Source organism: Amblyomma maculatum, chromosome 6, assembly GCF_055883805.1.
Source record: "Amblyomma maculatum isolate TAMU_Amacu chromosome 6, ASM5588380v1, whole genome shotgun sequence".
Lineage (NCBI taxonomy): Eukaryota > Metazoa > Arthropoda > Arachnida > Ixodida > Ixodidae > Amblyomma > Amblyomma maculatum.
In genome coordinates, this window is record NC_139349.1 from 98,528,877 (window position 1) to 98,555,814 (window position 26,938).

Here is a 26,938-nt window from a genome sequence, read left to right on the forward strand (position 1 = left end):
GAAATTTCAATTTCGTTTACTTATAACAAGTTCCTCACATAACGACCGGGGGAACTTTGAGTATACGGCCATTGCTTCCGGCCGAAATGGTACAGGCACACCCTTTTCCTGTCTTCCCCTTCAAATTCCTCATCCCTTTCGAGTTCCCTGAAGTGTGCTCTGTATTAACCCAGCAAAGCGCTAACGGGCTGAGGAGAACATTTCCGCAGCTTCTCCTCAGCGTGTCAATATAAAACCTCAAGCAATGTCTTGTCACCTAAGCGTTTTTCGCAGCAATTTCCTCGGGATTCCGGCGGACTTGTGCAAGAACTCTTCAAGAACCTCCTCCTCCATGTCATCCTCGCCTTTCTTTTTTTCTTCTTCTTTACTTATCTTCTCGAAGGCGCACGAGCGGAACTGAAAGCGAATTGATTGCGTTCCGGCTTAACGCTCGGAGCGCACATAGCCATATAGACGGCCAGGTAAATACGGGCACCGTGAAGTAACCACGAGGAAGCGCCGTCTCCAGCAAAGAAACCTGCTGACACGGCGGGTGAGAGAGGAGGAGGAGAGAGAGGCTCTCAAGGGCTCCGTAAAATAATGGCTGCGAGAAAGTCCGTTTATTAAAGGAGCAGGTCACGAGGAGACAGACGCCGGCGCACAGGCAGAGCTATAGGAGAGAGAGAGAGAGAGAGAGAGAGAGAGAGAGAGAGAGAGAGAGAGAGAGAGAGAGAGAGAGAGAGAGAGAGAGAGAGAGAGAGAGAGAGATCTACAGTGAGAGAAACGCGAAGCCGAAATGAATACACATAACGAATAAAAGGAAAGCTATACGTCGAAAGAAAGAAACGCGCTTCTCTCCGGGATCAGATACTCGGTCAGATCCATCACGCACTGTCAAGTCCCCCCTGCAGCGCACGAGTCAGTACTCGTTATGTCCGACATCTTCGCTTAAAGAGGCCAGACACGCGGTACCTGCTTTTGTAACAGCGTCCGCGGGAGACTGTGTGTTGGATAACAACGGCTTGTGAGTCGCGAATCGCCCATTCGGAGGTTATTTTATCTTTTTATTTTTCAATTCGTTCTGAAAAGCTCCCCGCTGATATCAAAGACAACGAACTTTCTTTTTTTCTTTTTTTAGAGCGACTTTGCAGGTGGAAATGCATAAGGCAATAGAAGAGAGAAAGGTAGAGACAGTCACGCGAAGAAAGAGGGGTAGGCGGGAAAGTTATGAATGATAATGCAATATCATAATCGAAGCAGCCGCAAACAATAGTGCAAGACTCGATGAATATGTACACGAAAGCGCTAAGCGCAGAAGGCGACAGCACCGCTTACGAACAGCGAGTTGTATAGGAGCCCATGACATCGTTCCTTCCGGAGCAAGCCTATTGATATTCATCTCCGGCGCCAGGGTCGCGGGCCCTTTCTTCTCCGTGCGAACCGCGAAGACGGGAAAATCTCTAATGGCTCGAGCGCAGGAATCCGCCGAGTACCGGCAGCCGCTCACGATTCACGCCTGCTTTTAATTCTTTTTTTGTTTTCCTTCCGATATCATCCTTCTTGCAACCGCAGCTTTGTTTTGTTTGTGCGAGTCCGTGCCTTGTGCTGGGTAGCCAGTGCCTTGAACTGCGCAATTAGGCCTGCGCGCAGCAGCTACGCGATTCAATACACTGCGAGAAAGGCTTTTGCAGGCCGAAGCAATTGGTTACCACTACCCTTAATTCGCCGCCGTGCTTCTCTCACTGTCTCGAGTGGGCGCACACACGAACGCACGCCACCAGGTATCGGTAATAGATGGCGGAGGTGTGAATTGAGAAACACCCGATATACGCGGGGTAATTAAGGCGCGAAGAACAGCAAGTTCGCGGTCCACCTTCAGGGACAGATGCTATGGGCGTTAATCGGCGCGCCGCCAGTCCAAGGAGGATATACAAAACTTGCGCCAGTCAAGGCTGCGATCGCCACGCACGCAAGGTCCCGCTGGAGCCGCCATCTTTTTACCCCTTTGGCCGGTCGCTTTGCACCGAAGTGGAGGTGTTCGAGGAACGCTGTTCGCGTCTACTGCGACGCGTACAGGTGCTTCTGAAAATCACCGCTGTATTTAACAGGGAAGATGAACAGCAGAAGAGCGGCGGTTATTGCATACGTTCGAGACCCTACGCAGAAAATGAGCCCGTCATTTTGTTTGCTATTGTACTGATATCTCCACAGAAATGTTCGGCTGTGCTAATAAGCTTGTCTTGGCTTAAGTTCGAATAGAACAGACTCTCGACCGAGCACTGTCGCCTGCATGAGACGCCCAGACCCGACCGGCGATGAGCGCGGCAAAAGAGCCGAAACGCGACTTTACTGCACGTCATTCAAAAGGACGCAAAATGCACCCATGTCTCTCGCGCAACTCATCGTTTAAATATTACTGAGAGCCAATTTCAGTGAAAAAAGCTGCAGGTTCCAATACGATACTGGACAATTAGTCGCAGCCATATATTCGCAGTTTTATAAGCATTCAACGTGAAGACAAAAAAAAAAATTACAAGGGTTCAACGCTGCTGAACCAAATATAGAGCGAAAGCATTAGCTGCGGTGAACGAGCGCTCTTCTTCTCTAAGTTCTTCTTCCTCAGCCAACATAAAAGCCCCGCTTTAACCATGCCGTATGAACTTGCCTCACTGGCCTATAGGGGTAACGTGAATGCCAGGGTCCTAGCAGGCTGATTCTGACATAACCGTCCCATGTGAAACGAGAGACCCAAGTTGGCAGCTTCTGCCAGCCCGTGTGTCACGTGGGGTGTGACGTCACAGCGTCACGTGGGTAAGACGTGGCTACCGCCGCGCTACGCTGAAGGCTCGAAACCTATAGAGTAGTATTGCTGTCGCAATAAAAACGCCGACTCTGCGGCCGACGGCGCTAGCTGTAGCGCTACGGTCGGGTGAATCCTGACGCCAAGCGCATAGCCAACTCTTCTGTTCTCGCCGGTCTCGTCCCAAAAGGACGGGCTCGGGGAGAGAAGGAAGGCGTATACAGCCGGAGCACGCGGGCTTGCGCATTGTCATATATAGACGTAACACATCTTCGTCATCACATCGATATCGTTTAAGTCAGTGCGCTTCTAGAGAAATGCATCTTTCGGTGATCCACATGCACACTACAATGTATACGTTACGCAAAAAAGTGTCCATTTGCGTGAGCCCCCCTCCCCGCGTCAGCAGTATCTTAGCGCGACGTTAACAACTGGCGTTATTCTGCTTTGTCGTTGAACTTAAGATTTCGGCTTAGAAATCTGCTTAGAAAATTATCCTCATATCTCAGGAGTGATGATGCGTTACATATAGAATGGCGTGTCCGCCTTGATGTTTTATGCTGTTTTGAAAGCTTTCTAAAGTTCCCAAAAATAAAAACAAAACAGGCGTAACGTCGGGATCCTTTGAGTGTGCCATCTCGATCACAAAACTTTTTGCCGCCAACAATGGACCACCGCTCCATACACTTTTCTCCCAATCTTTAGCTGCGTTTTATGAAACCATCAGTCGCAGTGTCGTGACGCTGGGGCTATGGCGACCCGGCCTTCACTTGGTAGCGTGCAGAGACTCCGGGTTGAAGAAGGACTGAATCTTCGAAGTTGGTAAAATATGTACAAGCAGGTTTACTGGCACTTTGAGAAAACGTATTTACAAGAATATTTACATGAAGAAGAAGGGTACATCAGCAAAATGACAAGCGTTAAGAGTTCATAGCGAGAAGCGACTGGATGAGCCGTTTACCCAGGGCCCAGAGCGACATTTCGTGCTCTGCAGCGTCCTTAAAAACCCCCTATGTCCAGCCCCTCTCTGAAGATGCTGACCAACCAAATCCAGGGCACGCCCCTCAGGTATCGGCATCCAATCGAACACATCACTGCACTGATGGTCTGAAGCACTGACTGGTCCGGCATTCATTCGTTGGGCGTGATCACTTGTTGGCGGGAAAAGCTTGGGAACGGCGAGGAGAGGAGGTACATTTCTATTCTTCAGCAAAGAAACCACAGGCTGGTTCTGACAAGGGGTTTTACTTCTCAGAAACCCGAGTGCACGTGGCGCCGCATAGGGCTCCCAACATGGTCCCTTTTCGACAATTGCAAATCTTTCCTGCATTCCCGGGAAATCACTTAATGGCCGTATGAGTCATGCTCCTTTCTTGTCCTGCACGTCAGCGGACATGTCACTCTGTCGTCTCCTTTGAAAAGTAGACATTCCTCACTGGACGATAGCCCTTCTCGACTGGAAGGGTGAACAAAAGAAAGAAAGCACTTCCTGCTATTTCCCTCAGGGGGACGTTTCTTTGTGTTTTTCCAGACGTTCTCTTGACAAGGTCAATTTGGCATTTGCAGGTTGTCCACAAAGCAAAACATGCTTACAAAACAGGATTCCTGGAAACAGGCTCACTTAGAGCCATTGGACCATCACCACATATTCACAAAACTTATCCATGCCCACAGGCGAACAATAGAGCGCGCAATTGCGGATGCTTGGTCGTAACAGCCTCCTCCCCCGCCAGAAGAGACTCGGAGGGCAGCAGCCCCAGCTGCTGCATGAAGAGACGACTTAATGGCCGGCACGTGAACGCTTGAAGCTCGCTGTTGCTTGTCGCGTTGTCTTGATTGTTGTAGGCCAAATTGCTCGAGCTGTCTGAAACTCAACCACATGTCGAAGCAAGCACTCGGCTCCCGTCTGAAGAGACCAGGTCAAAAGATAACTGCCATTGTTGTTCGAGAAAAGCCCACACTCAAGACGTTAGGACCTACGTATTCCTAGAAAACCAATCGTGCTGCTTTACATAGTCACACATATACAAGCGCACGAAAAAAAAAAAAAACCTGATTATCAATTTGGATACATGGTGAGGAACATCTCGGACCGCTTAGAAAGAGCGGCTAAGCGCGTCCGCATTCCCATTTAACTTCCCTTTTTTTGTATCTTATTTCAAAATTGTACTGCTGTAAAATCAAGCTCCACCTAAGAAGGCGACTGTTCTTCGATGTCGCAGTTTGCAGCCAAGCTAGGGGACAATGGTCCGTCTCTACGGTGAATTTGGCCCCTCCAAGATAGCACTGCAATTTTTGAATGGCCCATACAATGCAAGCGCACTCTTTCTCTGACGCGCAATAAGCCCTCTCTCTAGAACTCAGTTTTCTGCTCAAGTAGAGCACGGGGTGCTCATTACCGTCGTCATCTCTCTGGCAGAGAACAGCACCTAGCCCTCGATCACTTGCATCACACTGGACCGTGAATTCTCGGTCATAGTCTGGAGCTCGCAATACCGGACGGCTAATCAGCACAGCCTTCAGGTTTACGAAGGAGGCTTCCTTTTGTTCGTCCCAGACTACATTTGTCGGTTCTGTCTTGCGGAGAGCGTCGGTCAGAGGGCTAGCCAAAGCTGAATAGTTAGGGATGTAGTGATTGTAGTACCCAGTCAGACCCAGGAATGCTCGAATTTCCGTCTTCGTGCTCGGCCGCGGGTAGTCTGCTACCGCAGAAATCTTAATCTCGCTGGGTTTCCTGAAACCTTGACCTACATTGTGACCCAAGTAGTCCACGGTCGCCCTTGCCAGGCAACATTTCTCGGCCTTTACGGTTAGTCCAGCTTGACGCAAAAGGCTCAGTACAGCTCTTAGATGTACCATATGGTCCGCCCATGAGTCGGAAAAAACCGCAATGTCGTCTAAATAAGGCACCGCGAATGTTTCACACCCCTTTAAAACCCTATCCATGAGTCGGGAAAAACAAAATGGAGCATTTTTGAGCCCGAAACTCATCATTGTTGGCTGGTAGCTGCCCGTCGGAGTGACGAAAGCCGCGTATCTGCTGGCGCGTTCAGTGAGCGGTACTTGCCAGTATCCTCGAGTAAGGTCCAGCGTAGTCACATATGCCGCTCTACTGACCTGTTCTACTCTCTCCTCAATATTCGGAATAGGATACACTTGATCCCTGGTGAGAGAATTTAGCTTTCGGTAGTCTACCACAGGCCTAGGGTCTTTACCTGGAGCTTCTACTAAGATCATAGGCGAAGCATAATCGCTTTCCGAGGGTTTTATTACTCCCAATTCCAGCATGCGAGTTACTTCCCTATCCAGAATTTCTCTTTGCCTTGGAGAAAATCGGTAGCACCTTGATCGCACTGGCACGTCTGAAGTCAGCTCAATATCGTGCTCAGTCAAGTCAGTTCTGCCTGGCCTGTCCACGAAGCAGGCCTCAAACTCTGTTATTATCTCGCCCAGATCGGACAGCTGGGATTTCTTTAGTTCTCCTCTCTGCTCCGTCTTTTTGAGAAGCTCCTGAGCGTTGCTTCCTTTTCCGCTGAGGCAAATCAAGTTGTCCCCCATCTCCTCGGGAAGGTTTAACGTTAGATTTACCACGGCTTCCCTCTGCACATAAGGCTTCATAAGATTGCAATGATAAATGCGCACTTCTTTACGCCTACCGGGAATTTTCACTGCGTAGTTAGTGTTAGAAAGCTTTGCAACGACTTCAGCCGGTCCTTCCCACTGTACTTCGAGCTTATTCTGCCTTGAACTTCTCAGCAACATCACCTGGTCCCCGATACAAAACGTCCTTTGACGGGCTGACTTATCATAGTACACCTTGGAACGAGCCTGGGCTGACTTCATGCTGGCCTCAACGAGTTCCTTAGTGTTATGTAAGCGATTCAAGAGGTTCAGAATGAATTCTACTACTGTTGGGTCTTCTCCGCGCCCCTCCCAGGCTTCGCGCACCATTCGCAAAGGTGAGCGCAGTGACCTTCCGTACACCAACTCGGCTGGGCTAAATCCAGTGGATTCGTGCGGCACTGACCGCAAAGCGAAAAGCGCTGCAGGCAGGCAGGTATCCCATTCGCGCTTGTTTTCATAGCACAGTCCCCTCAGGACTCGTTTGAGAACAGAGTGCCATCTTTCTACGCTGTTGCTCTGCGGATGATGGATCGAGCTATGCACTACCTTAATGCCGCATCGCTCGAGAAATGAGGTGGTGAGGACACTCGTGAAAACGCTACCCTGATCACTTTGGACCTCGGAAGGGAATCCAACTCGTGCAAACACTGACAGCAGCGAATCCACTACACTCTCGGACGTCACCTCGCGCAGCGGAACAGCCTCTGGAAACTTTGTGGCTGGGCATAACATAGTGAGGATATAACGGTACCCTGACTCGGTCACAGGAAGTGGCCCAACTATATCTATTACTAACCGGTGAAACGGCTCGGTAATGATTGGTACTAACACCATCGGAGCTTTCCACTTATCTTGCGCCTTTCCAACCCGCTGGCACGTGTCGCATGACCGTACAAAATTTTCCGTGTCCTTAAAACATCCAGGCCAATAGTATTCTTGCAACAGCCTCTGCTTTGTTTTCTTTATTCCAAGGTGACATGACCACGAGCTGCCATGGGAAAGTCGCAGTAAGTCTCCGCGGTACTTTTGGGGAACGACTAATTGGTCCCGCTCTACTCCGCGCTTATCCTTGAATAAGCGATACAGCACTCCCTTTCTCATCTCGAAAGAAATATTGTTTGCTGTCTTAGTGGCGCGGTGACGCTCCCTTATCTCCTGTATATTGGGATCATTGGCTTGCTCTATAGCTAAGTCCTCTCGGGTTCCACTTAAAAGTCTCGTGAGATTACTAGACACTGGCGGCAAGAGGTTACTCTCAAGAACGTCCTCATTCCGCGTCTCATCAAGCTCACTTTCAAGTTGACTTATCTGAGATGCCTCGCTCTCAAAGTTTTCTGACCTGCTATCTTCCGCATTTACCATTGTTTTAACTGCCGTTTCCTCCGCTGTGGATTTTTCTGGAATGAGCAGTGTAGCTAGTTCTCGCGCCTTTGAACGTGTTAAGGCTTGCACAACTCTGTCTCCGAAAAGGATGCCCCTCTTTCGCAGCAGCATGTCCGATTTGTTGGAGAACAAATACGGATAGCACTTAGGAAGCTTTCCTGAAACGGCAGCCTCGGTTGTTAATTCGCCGAAAGGGCCCTCGATGACCACGTTCGCGATCGGCAAGCACACACTCTGTTCCTCAACTACCTGTCGGATCCATGCACACTGTCCTGTATAGTCGGAAGGCGATACATACGCCGGATGGACAACATCCATCGTTGCGGCCGAATCGCGCAGTACCTTGCAAGGCTTCCCGTTGACTACTAGGTCATGCAGGTAGGGTTCTAAAAGCTGCATATTTTCATCGCAGTCCCTGACATACGAGAAAGCAATCTTTTCTTTCCGGCAGTTGACGGCAATGTGACCCTGCTCATTACACCTAAAGCATGTGAGCGGCTTCCTAGCCTCAAGCTTATTCTTTGTGTTCTGCACGTTGGTCACTTCCCCACTTTTCTCACTGCCGTCCTTTCTAGGGAATTTGCCTGAAGAAACCTTCATTTCTTCGTTTCCAACTCTAGCAAAGTGCCTTTCCTGACGGTTTTTCATACTGAACTTGGGATTGCGGGGCCTATCCACTGCTGGGTTGCTGAATTGTCGGCGCGAAGCATACTCCTCAATAAGTTCGGCAGCTTCAGTTGCCGACTTAATTTCGCCTCGGTCCTGTAACCAATTTCTTTCTTTTTCTGGGAGGCAGTTATAAAACTGCTCCAAAAGAATTTGCTCGACTACAGCGTCCCTATCACTGTAGGAATCTGTGCTCTTTAGCCACTCGCCCAAATTAACTCTTAAATTGTACAGGAATTCAGGGTAACTCTCGTCCCTGGACTTAGTAGCTTTCCGAAAACGTTGTCTGAACGCCTCGGCGCTAAGCCTATACTTTCTCAGAAGGCAAGCTTTGACCTTCTCGTAGTTGTCCGCGTCCTCCTTGCTTAGCCGCGCGACAACCTCCGCTGCCTCGCAGGGCAGAACCGTCAATAATCTCTGAGACCAAGTGTCTCGCTGGAAGGACAGTTTTTCGCAGGTTCGCTCAAAGTTAGCCAGATACAGACCGATATCCCCTGATATCACATATGGCTGCATGTACTTTGACATCTTGAAATCTGCCTCCTTGTTGAGAAGAGGTACCGCTAGCTGGGGACAATTGCCCGACCTCTTGCTCAACTCTAGTTCTAATTTCCGGAGCTCAATTTCTTGGTCCAGCTTTTTTGCTTCTCTTTCACGCTTCTTTTCCTCTTTTTCCCACTCACGTTCGCGCTCCCTTTCCTCTTTTTCCCTCTCAAGTTCACGCTCACGCCTCTTTTCCTCTTTTTCCCGCTCTTTCTGCTCTTTTTCCCGCTCCTTTTCCTCTTTTTCCCGCTCTTTCTGCTGTCTGAGCTGTTCCTTTTTTTGACCGATGAGGTTCCATGCTTCACTGAGCTCCTCATCATCGGCTCCCAAATCTGTGATTGCCTTTATAATCAAAGGTTTTCGTGCCAAACCACTTGTATCAATTCCCAATTCCTCACACAATTGCAACAGTTCCGGTTTCTGCAGCTTTTGTAGGTCCATGATCGCTCCGAGTGTCGGCTACTTCCAAAACAACAGTGCAAACTACCAAACCTAAAGGCGTTTCCACACTCTCTTTACCAGTTCTAAAATCTAACCCTGTTCTAGAACCTGGTCCACATCAGAAGAAAAGCCAAGCACTCACCCACACATGCGATCGATGTTCCGAGCTGCCCTCTTGTTGGCCGATTGTTGCTCCTGCTTGTTGCTTGAGATGCCACCTCCGATCACAAGGTGTTGTGGCTTGTAGCTTCAGATCCACCTCCAATCACCAGATGTTGTGGCTTGTAGATTCAGATCCCAACGCTGGGCACCAGTCGTTGTGCTTGTAGATTCAGATCCCACCGCTGCCACCAGTTGTCGTGACGCTGGGGCTATGGCGACCCGGCCTTCACTTGGTAGCGTGCAGAGACTCCGGGTTGAAGAAGGACTGAATCTTCGAAGTTGGTAAAATATGTACAAGCAGGTTTACTGGCACTTTGAGAAAACGTATTTACAAGAATATTTACATGAAGAAGAAGGGTACATCAGCAAAATGACAAGCGTTAAGAGTTCATAGCGAGAAGCGACTGGATGAGCCGTTTACCCAGGGCCCAGAGCGACATTTCGTGCTCTGCAGCGTCCTTAAAAACCCCCTATGTCCAGCCCCTCTCTGAAGATGCTGACCAACCAAATCCAGGGCACGCCCCTCAGGTATCGGCATCCAATCGAACACATCACTGCACTGATGGTCTGAAGCACTGACTGGTCCGGCATTCATTCGTTGGGCGTGATCACTTGTTGGCGGGAAAAGCTTGGGAACGGCGAGGAGAGGAGGTACATTTCTATTCTTCAGCAAAGAAACCACAGGCTGGTTCTGACAAGGGGTTTTACTTCTCAGAAACCCGAGTGCACGTGGCGCCGCATAGGGCTCCCAACATGGTCCCTTTTCGACAATTGCAAATCTTTCCTGCATTCCCGGGAAATCACTTAATGGCCGTATGAGTCATGCTCCTTTCTTGTCCTGCACGTCAGCGGACATGTCACTCTGTCGTCTCCTTTGAAAAGTAGACATTCCTCACTGGACGATAGCCCTTCTCGACTGGAAGGGTGAACAAAAGAAAGAAAGCACTTCCTGCTATTTCCCTCAGGGGGACGTTTCTTTGTGTTTTTCCAGACGTTCTCTTGACAAGGTCAATTTGGCATTTGCAGGTTGTCCACAAAGCAAAACATGCTTACAAAACAGGATTCCTGGAAACAGGCTCACTTAGAGCCATTGGACCATCACCACATATTCACAAAACTTATCCATGCCCACAGGCGAACAATAGAGCGCGCAATTGCGGATGCTTGGTCGTAACACGCAGGCACTCTGACAGCCATTCGCGGCCAAAGGTCGTCGCGGAAGCCATAGATTCGTCGGCGTCTCGACCGCGACGGCGGAACCAGAAAGCGTGCCGCAGCTCCCTGACCCCCGCTTCGAGGGGCAGCGAATTGTGCGATCCGTTGGCGTCATTGCTGCGAAGGAAACGCAATTATGTGGACCTGACGGGCACTTCGGCGCCGGCTCTGTAATTGGCCGCCTCGTAGTACCTGCTGCCGAGATTACCGCTGCGTGACGACTTTCCTCTGCCTCCGATGATCCCTTAATCGCCGCTGCAGCTTTCACCTTGAGTGCAATCATATTGCGCCCTGCGACAGCGGTGGGGCACACTGGCAGGTGTAGCCACTCTTGGGGTGACGTTTACGGTCGAATATTATGGGGTCGCGCGCTGAAACGAGGAGAAACTAGCACCTGTGTACGATTGCGATTATATACTATAGTTATAACTTTTCTTTTCTGGAGCATATAAAACGTGCGTGACTTGTGTGTGTGTGTGTGTTTGTGTGTTTGTGTGTGTGTGTGTGTGTGTGTGTGTGTGTGTGTGTGTGTGTGTGTGTGTGTGTGTGTGTGTGTGTGTGTGTGTGTGTGTGTGTGTGTGTGTGTGTGTGTGTGTGTGTGTGTGTGTGTGTGTGTGTGTGTGTGCGCGCGCGTTTTTATCTGACTTGTGAGAAAAGTTCGATTGTCGCACATTTGAAATAGGCAGCCATAAGTATTATTTGTTTTTATTTACAGATACTGCTGTATCAGGTTTGATACATTGCAGGAGTGGTTACATAAAACAGAAATGAAAATCACATTACACAAATAGGCACTTGTTAAACAAAATGCTCAGGTGGTTACTGTCGCAGCGAGCCATCAAGTTTATTCCACATCTCGTAGGCTACCACCCAATATATAAAGCTACACTTTAACCATGCTGTATGAACGTGTCGACGTGGCTTAGGGGTGATGTGAATGCAAGGGTCCTGGAAGGCTAATTCTGGTATCATCCTCCTATGTGAAACGGGGTTCCCGCCGGGGTGGCGCAGTAGTTACGGCGCTCGACTACTGTTTCCAAAGATGCGGAACCGAATCCCGGCCTCGGCGGCCACTTTTCGATAGAGGCGAAAAGGTGCCTGTGTGCTGTAAGAGGTGACGTGAACCCAGGGTGGTCGAAATTCCCGAAGCGACTCATAGCCTGAGTCGCTTTGGGACGTTAAACCTCACTAACCAAACCAAACGTATGTGAAATGAGGGGCCCGAGTTGGCACCTCCTGCCAAACGTAATGTCAATCAACCGTACGGCTAATTAGTGCTCGGCCATCTACAATTCGTTTTTCATGAGTTCTGATACAGCGAAAATAATACGCATTAGCGAAGTTAGCAACTGCGCCAGCGCCTATTTTGCATAATGATTTCAATAGGCTCCCTTTATAGTGAAAATAACAGGACACTTTGTTTTCTTGAGATGAAAGCGAGAGAGAGCACGGGACACAACAGCTTGCAGCATCTGGAGTAACTTGGCTATCTACTTCCTGTAGTTCGACACATCTTTCAATTGGTGCCCTCAGTCCGGCCGACGTTGGCCGAATTGCTGCTGTACTGTCGCCGGCGCCCTGTGCCTTGCACAGGCGAGGCCCCAAGAGGCAGTTGATATACGGCGAGACTGCTTCCCTCCGGCCGACTTGGCGCTCAGCTATAGCCCCCAATTGAGGTCGAACCCATCTCAGGGACGGCATGTAGCAGATGCCCACCATCCAGAAGAACGCACTAACGCACGCAGAGTCGCTGCAGACACGGAGCCTAGTAGAGAACGCGTCCCCTCAACAGCCCATCTCGAGCCAGTGGAAGGGCATGCCCGCTATGCGTCTGCTGGGGCTCCCCGCTTCCGCCATAACGGCTATCCCCGCGGTCGGGGAAAATATAAAAGGGGACGGCCGCGTTGCCGAAAGCCGCCGAGTTTCAGGAGCGCCGAGCAGCGAAGAAGCAGAAAGAGCGGCGGGGAAGCCAACAGCGGCCGTGGGTGACGGCGCTTGCTTGTGCACTCGGGCGCTGCGCGCGCGCGAAGAGCGGCGGCGATTTCGCGGCGGCGGTGAAAACGAGTGCCGAGATCGTGACCGATCGGACGCGCGTGCTCCTTTGAAGCCCCCGCGCCGCCGCCGCCGAGCGTGACGCGGCCGCCGGTCGTCACCTTCACGCGGAAACCTCTCCGCGTAACTCGTCCCCCCTCCTTCTCCGCACACTTACGACTCGCTCCCAGCCATACCCGTTGCAACAGCTCCCCCTTCACTGCTGGGGGAAAAGGGCTCAGCGAGCGTACACGCTTCTTCCATTTGTTCTAATTCAATATTCTCTGCCGGCCGGGTCCATTCTTCCGGATCCCAGGAGGGCGAAGAGCGCGGAGATCATCGGAGAAAGCGCCCAAATAGGCCACGTGCACGCCACTCTTTTGGTATAAACTACGAACAAAATCCCGCGCAAACTGATCAAATGCCCGTACGCACGTACAAGTAAGGAAGCTGCTCCCCGCCGAAAGCGCTATTAAAGCATATCGTGGCTCTCTCTCCCCATTCCGTCGTCAGTCGTGCTCGCGCCCCTTTTTGGTTTCCTCGGCGCTTTGGATGGGTGTTGTGCGTGCTCGAGCCGAAAGCAGCCCACGCCACCCAGGGTCGAGCTTATTTGCTGCGGGAATCGATCACCCTCTTCTCTTTCTCGACGGCTACATCGATGAAGTAAAGGAAACAAAGGGTTCTTCGAGTCTGTGACGATTTGTAGCATATGTATATAACGCGGAGTCGCAGTGTGCCGTTTTAGTTGTTATCATTCTCCTCCATCTCCCTTCGTTCTTGCGTTCGAGACACCCCCTTCCCATCCAAGTCCACGCGGTGTTTGTTTTGGCGGACGCCCCTTTAAGCAATGTTTATGTTTTCAGTGAAAACAGGCGCGCCAATGTGTGCAGGCTCTTCTCGTGGGCCCTGCGGAGCCTGCGTGCGAGCGAGTCGAGTGCTTTACAAATTTGTGGACGCTGCTGGCGTGACAGTATCTCAAGGGGCGGACGGAATGGAAGGGGAACGACAAGCAAACAAAGGCTTCTGTACCCGTGTGTTTATAAGCCCGAAGAAGACGGCAGCCAAACATCGTCCCGACACTTCTGTTCGCCGCCAATCGCCTGGCGTAAGTGGTTTGAAGAAGAAGGTGACTACTCGGCCGCTCACAGACAACCCATTTCCAAGGCCCGTTAAATTCGTTCCCGGTGAGCGCTCAGGGCACCAGCCTAACGCGGTCCAGGGGAAACCTTTCACACACAACTGAAAGACACGCAGCGCGCTGCCGCATATAGCGTTACGTCAAAAAGGTGGTGCTTCGCAAACGTGCGCCACGCCTTTTAGTTGGAGCCTATATTCCTATTTTATGATTGCGCATTCTTTACGAGACCTTGGATACGATTTGCGGTTATGCCACTGTAAAGTGCCGGCTTTGTGGACGTATACGCGGTCACCCCCATAAAGAAGAAAAGGAAAAGGAGAGGACAGGCGTGGAAGAGGCAGTAACGAGCGCATCTCGTCGTTCCCCGTATCCGTTATTAGGCCCCCAGAAAGGTTGTAAAAGCGGAGGCCAGGCGACGTGAGCATCTCGGGCGCCTGCGGGTTTCCGCTCCACGGTGCGGCCCGCAGCAGAGGCTCCTTCGGGCTCGCCACGTCTTGACCTCTTCTCGTCTGGCCCCGATGGTGCGAACGGAAAAAAGAGAGAACGAGAAAGCGAAGCTTCGGAAACAGCTCCCGAGGCTTGCACGTGTGTCTGCTCCTCCGTCTCACGCGCAAGAAAGGGGGGAGGGGGGGAAGGAAGGAGAGTGATAAATCAATCTTACTGCGCTGCCGTCGCTTCTTCTTCTTCTTCTTCTCTAGCCGCGGTTTTTATCGCCCAGCAGTGCTGCCGGCGTGCGAAAGGTTTTGCTTGATTCGATGAGCTCTCTTCTTCTCTCGGTCTGTGGTACATTGGGCGCGACGCGCCACGCAGAAAAGCGGATGTGCATATTTTATGGCGCCGCGTGCTTTATGACCCGAGCTCGATGCATGGCTAATTCCTCGCCGCCGACGCCGCCGGTCTTCCGATCCACGTGCCCGAGTTTGCGCTGGCAACGTCTAGAGAGATGCACTGCCGCCGGAGGGAGACAGTGAAGGGACGCAGTCAGTGATGGACGACGGTTACCGCACGCTGCGATTTCTTCAAAATTATGTTCCTTGCACGTTGGAGGGAACAGGACAAGCACGCAGCAAAGAAAAATTTAGTTACCATTTCCTTGTTTGTCTCTCACCGCTGTCTTCTCTTACAGCTGCGCCTAATCCGCGAACAGAGAGAGGCGACACGAGAACAGCGGAAGAGGAATTTGCTCTTTCGCTAGACGCGACAAAAAAAAAAAAAAAAAAAAAAGCGATGTATTTTATAGAGCTTTAGGCTCCGACTATCTAGATTCGCGTTTGCACGCCGCAACAACAGCAGTCATGGGGGAATGGTTCTATGTAGTCGCGATTTTTTTTATTTACTTTTTTTTTTTACGTGCATTTCACAGTTTCTGCGTGGGCATCCGTGATTCGAGTACCCTTTGAGCGTCCAGGCGACCCTGCGTGGAAGACCTTGGTGTGAGCCATTTCTGTCCTTAACATCTTTGCGCTCCTTGCATAGCTTTATTTCCAGAACACCGGCACGAGTGAGCGACAACAGCTTACTTCGAAGTATGTAAATAAAAGTGGGTACTGGAAGGCTGCACGACGATAATATAAATGAGGATTACGCCATGTTCCCGTAAACAGGAAGATAAAAAAAAAAGTACTTAATGTTAGACACGCGCACAAACAGCACTTTAGAAATGAACGAAAAGCGTAAACTGCGTAAGATCCTCGTTGACCATGTCTTCACCTCCTCTGGCAATCACTTACTCAGTCGTTACGAGCTCAAAGCACAAAGAAATGCCTGAATACCTTTCTCCGCGTCCTTCGCACAAACTGCAATTTGACTCGGGTCCACAAGTTGCCCTTCGCCGTTACTGACGTCGCCAAGAAAGCGACACCGCGAAAGCGGTGAAAACACGCTAGTTCGAGATTGCGCCTAAGCTCTTTGTAGCAGTACGCTCCCCTCGTTTGCATGCGCCTAATGGAGCGCTGCAGCGACCGCGAAGCAAGCACATCGGCGCTTGCCAGAGTCCTCGAGCAACCAAGTCACTGTCTCTTGCGTACGCCCCACTGTGCGTTTCGTGCCTGCAACCGAAGGATTTGTGGGGCTCCGTCGTCTCGACCTCTGGGAGCCGACGCTGCAAACGCATCAAACGAACCGAACAACGTTCGACGAGCAGAGCAACGACATCCGCGCGCGCGCGATCGACCCGTTGTGACCCTGGGAAGTTTGGGCAGTGCAGTCATTAAGTTGCGTATTTGGGCGATACACCTCTTGACAGTTCCGTGGCAAGCCGCGCTCGGACACGGTAACTAAGACAACAACTTGGCAACCTCTCCCTCTTCGTTTATCGTTCGAGTAGCCCCTTTTTAAAGGTGCGGCCTTCTAAACAAGTTGCGTTAAAGTATGAAAGACTATTGAGTCGGTTTTCTCGGTTTTTTTGCAAAGGCTAAATACTTTGGTCTCGTACAACCCGCCGCTCTGTCTCAGTGGCAGGGATAGTCTGTTATTTAGGCCACAGACACTATGCCTTACCTTGGCATGCCACAATCCAATTACAGAAAAATGGTAAATGAGGGTCACGTGTAGTGCACACATTTTCGTATCAGTTTACGAATATCAGATAGTTGGTAATCAGCAGCAGTTTGATTACTATGCCCTTATAGCGTACCCAATTTAAATCCAACAGTTCTATGGGAGAGTTTTAGCATACCAGAGGCGTATTGGCCTGAGCATGCTCCGGATTAGGTGTGGCTGTAATTAAATTATTTTTTTAAATTATGTAACTTTGATTACTTTTGCCCCTAATATGTAATGTAATGCATTACTTTTCTGCTCTAGTAATTTAGTGTTGTAATGAATTACTTTAGCCCATCTAATTTAGCACTAAAAGTTATTAATTACTTCAGAAATGGCTTTTCTTAAACATATGAGAGCATCTGCCTCTTGAATCGGCAAATCATTGCTCTCTTCCATGCCAGTTAGGGCTCCTCAAAAGAAGGAACGATGCGCGGTAAGCCTAAATGAGTGCAACTCCAGGAGTGCCCATGCATATCGCAAGCAACTCCCAGCTGCGAGTTGCAAAGCTGCACTTTGGATGCCTTAGAGGCAGACGGCGCATTTCGGTCTTCAAGGCTAGTCGAAAGCGCGAGCTGAGGACTTCCTATGCACGGTACTTATATCAGCAACGTGGTCCAAGGGCACAGCGATGCCCGGTTACGCTCATTGTCACGAGGAGATGCGGGGGAGGAGTATCGAAGCACATACAGGACGAGTGTTTCCCAAACCGAAGCTGTGAAGATGTGGATAGTACCGCCGATGCAGCAACTAACATTTTTCGGAAGCTTCGAACTGTGCCGGCAACTACGGGCCTCAATGCTGTTCATATGTTTGTTGGTATGTCTTTCTTTGTTGTCCTCACGTCGTTCTCTCTTTCTAACTGCCTGATATGGAGTAAGGAGGTGGGGGGGGGGGTATGGTTAGTAATGCGCGGGGACAAGGAGCACAGCGTAAAGCTGGCACCAAATGAGTGGCTAACAGCAAAGGAGAGGCGATGACCATACGAAAGTACGCCGCTCTCAAAGGGAGACTTGATTCTCCAGCAACCATTCCCAGCGAGACCAGACTGCTAGCAAAGTGAGGGGAGAAGGCATTTCAAGTCTTTTTTCTTTTTGTTTCCAAGCGCTTCATAGATCTCCGTTTGGTGTCTCGTGCGAAGAAGGAATGTCTGTGGGCACGGCGATGATGAAATGCCCCCTGAACCCGGGGAATTAAGAGCTATGAAGCGAGGATTGAAAGTGCGAAGGGGAACAGACCCGGGTGCCGTGTCAGCAGGCGTATGCGTTACGCCGCAGTTGTTCAGAGATGTAAATGAATTCTACATTTTGAAATTATTAAGTGCTTCGGCTTCTTCGGGAGGAGTAAGTAAACAGTTGAGAAAAGTGGAAAACTGGATAAGCGGGGAGAATTGTCTGATGAGCTGAAGTTGGGCGGGAAGATAAAAGAATGTGCGTGTTCCGTTTTGAGAGAGAGCGTGGTGTTCTGTTACTCCATTTACTTTACTTCGGGATGGAGTTGCTGTGGCTGTAGATGTTGAAAGGTTAGGCGAACAACTAAGAGAACCATTTTTAGGTTTTGTCGTTGCTGTCTAGTTAGTGCTGAGCACCGTGGTGCAGAGGCTGCAGCGCCGGGTTGCGCTGTAGTAGCACCACTGTGAAGTAAAAAAATCGCTGCAACACCCACGAATGAAACGTACGACGATTTCATCGAAATAAAATGTGCGAACCTATAGGACAGACTGGGCATTTAAATTCGTTGCCAGCTATTTTACAAATCCTGATTGGCACTCAAGTATGACAACCTTTGTTTTTTTTTTTTTTTTTTTATTTATTTAGGACACTGGTCTGCCCTTAGCTACTACTGAAACGTGGCTTAGCTAGAGAAGTGGCTTTTCAGCATGGCCAAGGACAATTCTTCAAAGCTAGGCAAAATTTCCGACGGCCTCTTAGAATCTCTGCTGATCCTATGATGCAAAATCAACTTAGAAATATGGAATGTTTTGCATCAAAACTAGTAAGCAATTTAAAACTGATTGCATTATTTTTTAGAAAGTAATTCGAATGTAATTCCATTACTTTTCATGAATTGTAACGGGTAATCTAATGTAATTAAATTTGAGTGCGTTTCAAAAAGTAGTCAGCAATGCAATTTAACTCCTTTCCAAAAGTAATGCTGCCACGTTTGCTCCGGACTACCAGGGTGCCTTTTGCGAGTGTACAGTAGGATTTGCGCCCCACTCCGCTTCGTCTCTTGACATCCCCTAACAGCAAATCGATGACAGCAAAGATAGCACGAGTGCCTAAACCTCTGCCATTATCTGATTCCTGGACTACTGTTCCCAAGGACGCGGGATCGAATCCTGGCCTCGGCGGCCGCTTTTCGGTGGAGGCGAAAAGCAAGGCGCCCGCGTGCTGTGCGATGTCAGTGCACGTTAAAGAAACCCAGGTGGTCTAAATTTCCGGAGTCCTCCATTACGGCATCTCTCATAGCCTGAGTCGCTTTGGGACGTTAAACCCCACAAACCAACCAACCAACCAACCTGGAGCTGCCAAATAACGCTCATTCATTTGTAAACGATTTCGAACAGCTCGAGACAGTGCCGCCCGAGCAGTGAAGAGTATAAATAAGCAATTCAGGCGGAAACATGAAGGCGCTCTCAGCTGGGTCGGGGGGTCAGTGGCGCGCGAAAGTGTGACGCGCGGCGCGCCGTCTTCGCTCGTTCACTCTCGCGCGCCCTCATCACAGCTCGAACCGCGGCGGCATGCTCACGAAGGAAGCAAGGCAGGGCACATTCAGGACCTGCCAGAAAAGCTCATCTCCGCTCATTGCTGCGCTCGCGCTCTCTGACCCCAAAGCGTCACGAGAGTAACTCTCCGGGGGAAGACGCTCGCGAGCGTTCGCCGGCGGAAAAAAAAATTAAAATACAGAACGAAGCAAAAATGACATTTACCGCGCGCGGCCGAAGACAGAGCACGAGCGCACACTCGCGCCTCAATGAGGGCTGCGGTTCAGCGAGAAGGTAGTAGGCGTAAAACAATACAAAATCGAGAGAAGAGAGGAGGGGAGAGGCTAGAAAGTGAAATTCGCCGAGACAACTCCCCCACCTACTCCTAAGCCGTGAGTATACGCGCTCGGCTGCCGCTAGGAAATCACTTTTGTCGGAGGAGGGTTGACGCAGCGGCGGAGGAGAGCCGCATGCCCAAGTGAACATCCAAGCTGAAGCGCCGAGCCGCCCGGCTTTCCATTTAAGAAACGTGGCCGCGGAGCGCAGCGGGAGCTGGGGGAGCAGCCCGAATTCTTTTCGCGGGGCAAAAAGCTCGACTAGCTCGCTCGGTTGCGGCTCTACGAGTCCCGGGCCTCGTCGAGCTCTCGGCCGCTTTGCCATCTCCGCGTTCGCTACGAGCGGCTGAAGCGCGGCCCAGGCTTCGGACGACATGTATTTTCGGGGTGGAGCGAAGCGGCGTCCGCGCCTGCGGCTCGCTGACTGCGCGGCTCGCTGACTGCGGTGGCGGTCCCCTTTTTTGCGAAGCACTCAGTGTCTAGATTCCGGCTCGTTGCAATGATGTTCGAAATGCCGAGAAAATGGCGACTGAAATAACATGCCCCTCGCGCTCTGAGCTGCCCCCGGGCGTCCTCTCTTTACGGCAGCAGAAAAAGAGCACGTGCACCCCGCTCTGCCGGGAGAAAAGCTGGAAAGTTGTCAAGGGAAGCGCGTTTTAATTTGTACGGTAGTTCCGCGCAAAGGGTGAGGCTCTGGAAACAGGGGTGGGTAGCTACTCTCTCCAGTCTGCCTAAAACGGCTCGGCTCGCTCGGCGAGTGTTTCCGTTTCGGGGATAATTTTCGACTGTGTTATAGTGAAAACGAAGAGCAAGCACGGAGCTTGTTCTGTGGCTGTGTGATCGAGATTTAGTGTGGAGCTTCACGATGTAACTAGTTTTAACTGCGCGTTGCCGTCGCAGTCAATACGTTCCCTCCCCACACTCTAAAAAAAAAAGGTGTGATCTTAGTCTTTTTGGGGGGTAAACTGCTTGTCGCTGAGCTAACACCTTTTTGGGGTAAGGTTACGCTGTGTCTTGGAAGACTAAGTATTTATACCATTGCATGTAGTGTAACATTACGCTTCTGGTAGCATAAACTTGCACCTTCACAAGCAGTGTAACTGTATTCTACCTAGGCATAACGTTGCACCTTTCATAAAGGCCTATGTTTTAGTCTGTCGATGGCATAAGCATACCCTTGCATCAAAGGTGCAAGTTTGCACCTTGACAACGTAAGCTTATCCTGTATGTACAGGTGCAAAGTTACCATTTTAGAGTATAAATTTATATTACGACAAAGAGCGCAAAGTTTTGCACCTTTATGGTGCAAGCTTATACCACCAGGAGAAGGATAACGTTGCCCTCCAAGCAGTTTAAAGTAATGCCATATTACATAGGGTATCTAAGCATCATCTTGTGGTATATATATGCTATCCACACAAGAGTACTATTACCAATCTGCATCGTAAACTTGGTCACTGGAAGCAGGAATAAAGCTAACCAATACATTTCAAGATTTTCTGGAAGGAAAGATTATGTTGAAACATTGCAATATCTTTGTGTCGTCTGGAGTGTGACAGTGAGCAATGTTTCAGGTGAGGTAGGCTGTGTCATGTTGTATTCAAGCCGTAAGTTATGTTGCAGAGTGAACAAAAAGAATTTACAGAACAATCGGTTAAGATAACATACCATGGTGTTTATTTTACCTCATTATACACCGAAGTTGCAGCAAGGGACTGGATAATCTTCTCCGCACAGTCAGGGCAGGGATGTACCACGTATTTGACCTGCATAGAAAAGAGAACTTGTAATCAGTTACTCACGAAGAAAGTCTCACAAAACATGCTTATGGAGTAATTAATTCACATATAAAAATAACACTGCACAAAGGGCAAGTAAAAAGGAAGACAGATGGAAATAGTGCACCAGTACAGGCTTCCAAGTGTTTATATAATGAGAATTGTGAAATCACACAATATATAGATCAATGAAAATTCTCCAAATCTGAGCTTTACCTGTGCCACTAACACACACATAGACAACTAGCACATTGCAATCTCAGAAAAAATTGACAATATGCTCAATAAGACACAATATACAATGAGACATATTCTTGTTAGGAGCAGGGTCAAGCCATAGGCATCACTGATGTTGGACTACCCAGAGGGTTATTTAAAGAAATATGAATGAAAACATATTGATAAAATAGAAGCTAGCCTAATAAAGGCAAAAGATGTGATTTAAAAAACCCCTCCCTCTACTCGTTCATATGTGCAGTTCTCCTTTTTTTTTATCATTAGCTTTTTATGTTAAACTTTGTTTTATCACCTTCACTTTCACCTTTGTTGTTTGCTGGTTTCCACTCCAACACCCAAACATTATACTTTGCTTTCACACCTGACCATACCAGTGGTCTTGTTTCTAGTCACTATGGTCTCACCCTTCTAGAAAACACTGTCTCTGGTCCTTCATGACATTATCTTATGTTGCCTATAGTGTTAATGTTTTCCTGAGACTACACTGTCTTTAGTCATCTGATCATCCATCACAAGTGACAACTGCAAATCTCTTCTTCTTCTTTTTTTTTTCTTTTTTTTTGGGGGGGGGAGGAGGGATGGGGGGAGGTTCTTTTGTTCTTGCATTTGTTGTCATTTCTCATGAATATAACGAATGAAGCTTGTTCCTGCAGAGCTTGCTCCTGCAGGGGTATGTCTAAGGCCATTCTATTGTTTCTGCCTTTAGTGCAGTTTACATTCTTGGAAAAAGGCATGAATATACCACAGAGGCTATGCCTTATAAAATGCGGGATACCACTTCTGAAAGATGGAACATTTCATGCTAAAAGAGCAATGATAGCAAGGCACATCCAAAGCACCTTCTGCACATGTGCATTACTGCAGTGATGTCACAGATGCAGAATTATGTAAAGCATGACAATAAAATGCAACTTTTACATAAGTTCATTGCTAGTTTCACACCACACATCAGCTTATGCCGATGCCAAAAACTTCTCGAGACTGCCGTTTCACTTCAAAACTACATTATCTTGCTCAGGAGGCAAAAAACAATACACTTCAATACCCCTATAATTCCTTGAACAAACCACAAAGCTTGAGATTCTATGTATTGCTGTTTCATGTAATGCTCGCAGCACATGCAGCAGGAATAAAACTTCTCATAAACTGCAATTTGCCAGAACTGTCAACTGCTTATCTCTTTAGATGCCTAACTAATGAAATTGTAAATGCTGACCAATATTATACAAGAATGATTATTAAAAAGTGTTTACAACAAATATTTCGAAGATTATGTTCTTTACCTTTACAGATTGCAAATCATAAACTATGAAGAAACACCCGTGCAGTCTCTGCCGGTGGGTTGTGCAGCAATGTGGACTTTGGGTACCTGGTACAGCTTCAGGATTAGACTTAATTATCTATTCTTTTTGTTTATAAGAGGCAATATGAAAACTGCAAAATTGAAGGCTATTAATGAGTGAGCCTAGGCCTAAAACCCTCCTAATCATCTATGTGGTCTAACATAATGAGCATCAAAAATATTCCTTTAAAAGCTTTGTAAGTTGGTTTTTCCACATTACATAACTAAAAAAGGGTGTTGCTGACATTTCTTATTCAGATAATATAGACATATTTTGTGTTTTTGATGATGCAGAAGAAGCTAACATGATTCTGGCAACAATACCAAGTGCAGCAACATTTTTTACATGCAATGTGGGAAAGCAAGACAATAGTTTTCAAATACGCCTTTCCTTGTTCAGTATTTTGAACTACATTGCTCTTTCAGAAAATTTAAGAACTGGGCTCACCTATAATATTGGGGACCCTCATTTCTGGTATATAATACTGTCCCCTAAAATTAAAATGCAAAAGTTAAGTCAATTTTGGTTGATTAGCCATTCAACCATTGTCCTCTACCACAGACATGTCCACTGTGCTGCACAATCCAGTTCTAATTGTACTGCAAATTTCATTTCATTCATTCTCCCTTTATAGGCCCATAGACATGACATAAGGGGTGGGGGCATATATATATATATATATTTGTTAAATGGTAGTGGTGGAACACAAGGAAAATACGCTGAGTACAAATGGCACAAAACAATATAAAGAACACAAAAGAAACAATAAAGCTGAAAGTGCTAAAATACCGTCCATTACATATCACCTGCAGTACTTCATTTTTAGTTTCATTCTATTGTGGACATACCTAGCAACATAAGAGCATGTGAGTTGTTGAAAATTACACCCATCAGAGAACATAACCTTACTGCTGAGAACCAAGTGCAAACAATTTAAATATTAGGTTTTGAAGAAAAAAAGAAAAGAGGCATACATTAACAGCTCACTCAATAAAAAGAAGTCAACATGTTCAGATCGATTACATACTGAAAAAATTCCTCCCTTGCTAACTTGCTCAATAGCACTGAATGGTTCCAAAATCAATGTAATGCCAGGGCTATTGCTCCTCAGCATCGAAAAATATGCTCTTTGATAGACATAAAGCAACAATGAACAGACCACAATGCCACAGCTATGTCGAAAAATACATACCACACAAATCTTGCCGTAAGTAGTCGTCCAGCGCTGAAGAAAGCAGGTTGATCTTTAGAAGCAGGAGTAACAGCACTTCTACACCGTATTCCTCCTACTGGCAGGTACGCTGCAGCAAAGGTATCATTCATAACATTAGCATGATACTTGTAACTAGTACATACATAACTATAGTACAAAAAATAATGGCACCACACATGCCACAACAATGACTCAAATATTTTGACAATGAGCTTAAAAGCTACAACTCCTGTTCCTAGATATATCTGTAACAATATCTGCCACCTCTTTACAGTCGAAATAACTGCTTAAATAAACTAGAATAGCAGATTTATGACAAACTGCTAGCACAATGACAATACACATTAACTTCAATGAGGGAATGTCTCAGTACCAGTGAATTGTAGTAATGAGTATAACACAATGTCTGACAACAGAAACTACAGAAGGAAAAGAATGTGTTGTTATTGGTCAGGCATAGCCTCCTTTCTATGGGTCAGGAGGCTGAAAAGTTCAGAATGGAAATAGCTGAGTAGAAACTATAGCAAATCTCCAAATGAAAAATATTAGTGATATAAAAATTTTCCTTAGCTTGCTAACGAAAATTAGCACATTTAATCAAAATAGCTGTTTGGGCCAGTTGGTTCATACTTACACCCTAAAAGACCAGCGAAAAAAAAGAAAACAGGTACAAAGGAACACAAAACGTATTTCAGTGCCCGTCCTGTCATTTTTTGTTCCTTTGTCCCCGTAATTATTATTTTTTTTTGCGCTGGTCTTTTTATGTACCGATTACAAAAAGAAAGTCAGTCTTAAAGCAGAGAAGGGGTGACACATGGTTTTCTTCAATGCTGAAGACATCTGATCACCAGCTAACCCAGATTTTTCACTTGTTAAGTGATTTGATCGAGTCCAATATTTATTATCAGTTTTTAACATAAGTGATCAGCAAGCTAAATAACACCATTTACTCGCACACGCCCTCAAACACAATGAAACTCAATTGATAAGTCACTGTCTGGGCGTGCACCATATTGCACGGCATGAGCGAAAATGGCAACACGCAAGGAGACACACACATGGCACGCGACATAAATATTCTCCGACGAGAATCCCAAGCAGTATACATTGAGGCAGATGTCAGTGATCAGCAATATGTGCCACAAAAGTGCGCGTGTCAATTTAAACGCCCCTTTCTGGACGGAAACAATGCTTTGGACTTACCAGCACGGATAGCAGAGACCAGTTTCAAATTCTTTGAAGAAACGACAGTCTACGTTCTTGCGCAGACGAGACGAAGGACTTGAGCCTGCAGCGAAAAAAAAAAAAAAAGCGTGAGAAATGTCTTTCCTGCACATTGCGTCACTGCGACAGTATACATGTACACGAATCGGCTCGGTCCCACCTCTGGTCTCGACGCCATCAGCTCAAAACTGCGGGGTTAAATCGGCGTTCTGAAAGCGTGACTTTAGGATATCAAGCGCGCTGCCTTCGAACGTACAAGTTGCTGGCAAAAGAACCGTAAACTTAACCCATCACCCTGCATGCTCTCCCGCATTTATGGCAACGTTCCGGTAAAGCAGCAACAACAGACGATCAAAATCGATCGTAGGCAGCGAGCAAAAATAATGCGGCATGCAAACACGTCAATGCGTATCACCGGGACTGCATTAGCGCTCGTCGACGCATACTTTCGACCGCGGGATATGCTTGTGAGCGTCGTAGACGACTAAAAATGCACCATTAACATCCCGCAAAAAGGTCGTGACCATCTAAAAATTTTGGGATGCGCCGCTCCTCCAGTCTGAACTGAGGGAGTGGTATGCTCAGGTTGGGATCCAAGACGTCGTGCTCAGAGGCCGTTTCACAGACAAACAAGCAGCGCCGCGGACGTAAGCAATAACAAAACATGTTCAGGCCAAGTTAAATAGCAGAGAAAAACACGTAAAACGAAATGTAAAACGTCACTTACATGCGCGGCTGAAATTTGGCGCCAAGGATCCGTTGGAACGCCACCACCGCGACGACCAGCCATCCGCCGTTTCATTCCGAAGTTCACACTTTCACGAAGTCGTTTCATAGTGAGGCATCGATGAGCGCACTCGATGAAATAATCGCTGAGAGCAACCGAACTTTTCTAAAAACGCAGATGAGTACCAACGACAAAGAGCACGAACGCTGACTCGTGCGGCAATCGCCGTCGTCGTCTTCTCGGACTAGCAGAGTCGCAGGGAACGCAGGCAGGCTCAAGCAACTACGAACACGTGACGCTGCGTTGAGAATAAAAGCAACAAAACTAAAAAGCAACTGCTTCGCTTCTCGTCTCACCACCACTCCCCCCTCACCTCCCCTTTCTCCCTGTTTTGCAGCGTACACACTTGTCTGTCCGCCCTTGTTCTGAGTTCGGCCTTGCTCTCTCCACGGTCAAGCTCGCGTAGGAGTCAAAAGACGGGACGGGTGTCGGGGGGGGGGGGGGGGGGGGTGAAGGGGGGAGGCACCGCTTTTTGTAAGAAGATAAGATGCTCCCAACTTTCGACGATTCCCCACCTCCTCCGGGGAAAAACGAGGGGTCCTTTTGTGGTAGCTCTTGAAAGGACATCGGACGGGAAGTAGGAACACAGCCGCACCCAGCTTGAAACCGGTTACCATCATAAAAAAAAAAAAAAAAGAAGAAACAAGCGGCAAACTTTTTTTTGCTTGAGCTGCAGGGACGAAATGGTGTAAAGTCATGCGAGAGAGACTAACGTCTTCCGTGCGGGTGATTGCGCAGGGTATATTTAAGCCATGCGGTTTCAGATAGCATAAATCCCGAAGTTACCCTCC

The 26,938-nt window shown here is 48.2% G+C and overlaps 1 protein-coding gene and 1 long non-coding RNA gene across 5 annotated transcripts in view; one reads left to right on the top strand and one right to left on the bottom strand.

Annotated features, from left to right (window-relative positions):
* LOC146186379 (protein sax-3-like) overlaps nucleotides 1–26,938 on the top strand; it is a 180,242-nt gene that overhangs the window by 25,029 nt on the left and 128,275 nt on the right. The gene's annotated exons all lie outside the window — the stretch shown is intronic.
* LOC146186380 (uncharacterized) lies at nucleotides 21,010–26,582 on the bottom strand. Its single transcript, XR_014708103.1, has 4 exons — nucleotides 26,088–26,582; nucleotides 25,340–25,424; nucleotides 24,116–24,224; nucleotides 21,010–21,331 (listed from the first exon to the last, which is right to left on the bottom strand). It is a non-coding gene; the product is annotated as an uncharacterized LOC146186380 (long non-coding RNA).